Source organism: Cucumis sativus, chromosome 2, assembly GCF_000004075.3.
Source record: "Cucumis sativus cultivar 9930 chromosome 2, Cucumber_9930_V3, whole genome shotgun sequence".
Lineage (NCBI taxonomy): Eukaryota > Viridiplantae > Streptophyta > Magnoliopsida > Cucurbitales > Cucurbitaceae > Cucumis > Cucumis sativus.
The window spans coordinates 20,299,392-20,304,852 of record NC_026656.2 but is presented as its reverse complement, the minus strand read 5'-3'; positions in this window follow the sequence as shown (position 1 = coordinate 20,304,852).

Here is a 5,461-nt window from a genome sequence, read left to right as displayed (position 1 = left end):
ACAATAAGACCAACTTTTAATTTGTTTGTATTGTTCCATTACCAATTTGAAAATATAAAATAGAAGCATTGTATATATATTATCGGTATTGAGTCATAAAATACTAAAACAAAATGGAGTGATATTGAGTTATAGAAACGAATTTTGGTATGCATTTTGACATATTTCTAATTGAGAATGTCAAAGAATGAGGAACCAGAAGTATTACAAAATATATTGAATACTTGTTTGTCCAATCAAATGAAGAAAGATTAAACATAAAATACCCCAAGAAATTAATAAAAGGACTATCAAATATCTATATATATTTTAACAATGAGTAAACGTCAAACTTAAAAAAAAAAAAAAAAAAAGATCATACATGTGTTTATTAAATTGAAATAAAGAATATTTAAAAGGGTTTGATGGAATCAGAAATGGTAATTTTGAATTTTATATAAGAAGAAGAATAAGAAAGAGAGAGATTAGTAGGGTGAGGGTGAAGGTCAGAGTAAGCATTTGATTAATGAATAGAAAAAGATGTGTGAGAGAGAAAGAGAGAGACGATTACGAAAGCTACGAAAGCGACTGTCGGCAACTCCATAGCCTGACACGTGTCCCGACACCAACTACTTAATTGGTGCGCTGTCACTCTGTTATCACCGCACTGTCAAATTCCCCCTCCTGGGTCCCCTTTCTATTTTCCCTTTTTTTTCTTTTCTCTAATAACTCTAATTAATTTGCATGGCCTTATCATATATATAATACGTCAATTCTCCACCTAATTACTCATTTCATTTATCCTAATCTTACATACATCCATTACTTTACTTTACTTAATCACATTCATTATACTAATCTTACATACATCCATTACTTTACCTTAGCTCTGCCTCCATCTCCCGTGGGTATTTCCAACTCTTTTAGTGGTCCAATATTCGTTTTAATTTCGAGTTGATTCGCGTCAAAGATCATCGTATCCATTTGATGTTGAGTGTACTCTATTTTCATATCAAACTTAATACCTTGAACTCCGTGTACAATACATTGAGTGTTATTTACGTCAAAAATTATACTTTCTATTTGATTTCAAAATCATACTATGGACAATAATCAAATAACAATATAATATTGATTGTTTTGTTATTCAAATAATAATAATGACAGTAATAGCGACCATGTGTATAATTGCTTTAAAAAATTTTAAAAAAAAACTAGTTAGCAAATTTTTATTTTAAGTATAATAAAGATTCTCGATCATAATTAACTCTGTTATTGTTGTTTGTGTACTTCGATCCATTATTTTAATCTTAGAACATAATTTACAACATTATAAGCTAAATAAATATGTTTAATCATTTTTACAACCATGTATAACTGTCATACTCTCCATAAAAAACTGCCATATTTCTATAAGAAAAAATCCATATATTAACATTATTGTATTGCATATACTATACACTTTAAATTTATTTCATAACATTATACGGTTACAAATCCTTTAATCGTTATGTAATTTTCATTTCATTCCTGCATTTTAATTATATTTTACATTTTAATCTGAAGCACTAAAACTCTCACTTTTGATTTTTCATATGTGTTGTTTATTTTAAATTGATAATATGATTTACATGAAGATTCTTAAATAAAGCCTAATTAGTTTTTTAAACACATAGACCAAATAAAAATCTAAGTCAGTTGTTTTTTTCTTCTCAGTTTCTTATTTCATTAGTAGTCATATCTTTAATAAATTTTCTATTGCAAATCTCTAATACTTTGCCTTAGAAATAACATATATATATATATATATATATATATATATATATATATATATGTTATAGCCAATAGCTCAAAGAAAAGGAAGGAAAATAGGGTTAAAAAAGAAAGTAGGCTACACCATCAAATTTCTCCAACATTGGGGAAAAAGAATTAAAAAAGAAAAAAAGAAGTATATATTTGGGAATTTTATAATCATTAACATAACGAACTTGTGATTAATTAAGATTCTCCGTTAATTATTGTTTTTGGAAATAAATATGATTTTTATATTATAATGTAAAAGAAAAAGGAAGAAAAACAGGAATGGGTGAATTTCAAAGATGTGATTGCAAAATTATTATTAATTCATGGTTGGTGTTATGATTGTGATGTCATGAGAAGCAAATTAATTAATTAAAACTCCCCAATTAATTAACAAAAAAAAACCAATCACACAAGTTGGTTTTGTACTTTATAATATCTTTAAAGCAGCCCAATGTATTATATACATATATTAAATTAATTAATAAAAGAACATTCTTTCTACTTACTAATAGTGGCACCTAATTTGCCCAATCTAGAAACGTTATTTATTTATTTATTGGGGGAGGGGGAGAGGGAGGTAAAATATATAATAATTTGGATTTTTTTTCCTAAAAAAATCAAGTATTTTGTCCCCATGACATGGAGCTATGGCTACAACTACAAGTGGAGATAGACAGGTGATTCTTTTATATTAAACAAAAGAAAAAAAATATTTAGCCCTAAGTATTAAAATATTAACTAACTCTATGATAGATTCAATCCTTTCCTAATTAAATCTAAATTATATGATTACAAAATCTTCTCTTTAAGAGATATTAGTTGATAAATTAACTCAAAATATGTAAAGTTAGTCAAAGTTTACTTTTTCTTATATGTATTCTTTTAACAATATTACATATATATATACAAACCATATAATTAAATTTGATTAAAATACATCTATTGGTTCTTTACTTTAGGGTTTTTTAGTTTTAATTTTTATACTTTTAAATGACCAATTTTTATTGTAGTTCAATCAATCTTAATTAAACATATAGTTTCATGAAGTTAATTTTTCTATTGAAATTATATTATTGGTTAAATAGTTATCGAGGGTTATCAAAGCAAGACCTAAAGTCGGCGGGTGAGCGCTTTAATTTTCGTTTTCAAACAATAAGATGTTGGCCTTTTATGTCTATATGAAATCTTTAGTAATGGTTGATAAGAAAACTCTCATTTATCAATTATTAAGAATGGAAAAATAATATGTATTATTCTTTCAAAGGGGTGAAGAAAAAGAAACAAAATGACAAAAATAAAATGGTGAAATGATGATGCCAAAGGAAGGAATAAGAGAAAAAAAAAAATATGAGAAAACGAAATGTGTGACATTATTTCTTGAGAATCATTATCACTATTATATTGTCTAGAAGCAAAGAAAAGAAAAGAAAAAAGAGTGATATCCTAAAAACATGCATGGATGGATTGATTGTTAGCTTGTTGCTTTCAATCCAAATTTCAAACAATTATATATGTATACATATAAGTATAAGATTCTTGGTGGTTGAATGCTTCCTCTATTAAATAATTATATAAATATTTATATTAAATATCAAGCTGACTTTTAGATTACAAATGTGTGTGGAAATTAGGAACCTTTTTCAACCCAAAGAAAAAATAATAATAATAGTTTAATTGATTGAGCTATATTCATATGTTGCGTTTATAATTTACATAAAAGTTTGCCTTTCTTTTTTTCGTTGGATTCAACATGAATTATTTGTATATTATAGTATGGATATATATTTTGATGTTTATTATTGTAGGTTGATATGGATAATTTATGCTTTTGTTTAGTAACCATTATGTTTTCTGTTTTGATTTTTAAAAATGAAGTCTATTTCATCCTTATTTTTACAATAATTGCATAGAATGAGTAATAAGCTAAACCTTTAAAATTTCCTTTTTATTTATATGCTTTTGAAAAATTATATATTGGCATACAAACATTTAATTTAAACAATTATTATCATAACAATAATAAATTTTGTTATTACAAAAAGCATTCTAATGATAAAATAGCATAACTTAAATAAACGAAAGAAAAAAAAATCTCTAATTAAAAGCAAAAGATATTTGTTTAGCATGATCTTTGAATGTTCATTCTTATCGTCACATTTTTTAATTTAGAAAGTTAATAAAGCAAGTTTAAAATAAAATCCTAACAAATTTTCTTAATTTTGTATTTAAATTTATACAACTCCTAAAATTATTTTAGAAAGTACTTCAGCATTTTCCTTTTATATATTTATAGATATTTTCTTCCTCAAGTCATAAAGAAAAGAAAAATAGAAAATAACTTTTCAACACACCCTCCCCATAAAGCCTAGCCAGGTCTACAGGCCATGACCTATATCTTGGATTTTTTTAAAATTTTTTTTGATGAATATGAAATAATGTTTGTATTTTTAAAAACATTTGGAGCATTTTTGGCCCACTAATAAACACAACCTTTTTAGTTTTCAGGCAAAAAGAATTACAATCTAGTGATATTGTTTTTATTTTTTAATACTATATTTGATTTCAAGAGAAAGAGTTCATACTCAAGTTAAGTTACTTTTAATTAGAAACAGTGAACATGTTACGTTAGAGATAGTGCAAACATAAATTTATTTTTATTTTTAAATATGATTTAAGAAGAAGTGAACATACCATTATGATTATTGGTGTATTATTTAATAGAGATTACAATTTTGAGAGAAAAAAATGAATATATAAAAAGTCAAATAAAGAAAAAGTTTTGAGGAAATTGTAAAATGTGAGAATAAATAATTGTTTGTCGATGAAAATTTTAGAAGGAAAGAGTTGTGATATGTCATCATTTCATTTTCATTATTTGGTCTTTCTTGAAAATGACAAATTAATTACATATATTTTTATATATATATATATATATATATTCTTAAAGTTAAAAACTTGCTGCATTTAAGTATATAAAAAAGGCAAGTAAGAAATTAAAATTCATAATAGAAAAATAATTCATTAATAAACATTAAATATAATTAATTTTAAAAAAAAAAAATAACAAGAATTAATTAAGTGGCTTAATTAGGGCCTTGGGGGGGGGGTTTTGGACTATTTAGTCCAACAATTGGATCTTATATTCACCATCTCATTTAAACTATACTTTGGCCCATAATCTCAGAATCCAATTAATTTTAATGACTTGGATTTTTTTTAAAAAAAATTATTTGGTTGATCTAAGTCCTCTTTTATGGATTTAACCTATCATTGAAAAAAAAAACAATAAACAATGCTTTCCAAAATTACATAATTCTTTTTTGTTTCCTCCAGTAATTTTTTATTGTTTTTAGAAATTAAATTAAACTGTACTTTCTATCATTTTTCTACCATACTTGTCATTTTGTCTTGTACTCATTTTTCTAGTACGAGAGTTAAACTCTAACTCAAATATAAAAATCAATAATAAATCTTTGTACAAAAAGAGATGGATAGGTTGATAAATTGAAATGAGTACGTGCTAATATGCAAAATAGTTACCAAATAGTGCTAACAAATTTCATACTTTTTCAAAACAATAATAATGAAGAACAAGTATGGATTAAATTTAAAATTAAGATTGATTAGAAGTAATGTAGAGTAATTAAAATTGACCATCCAAACCCAAAAATACCAACAT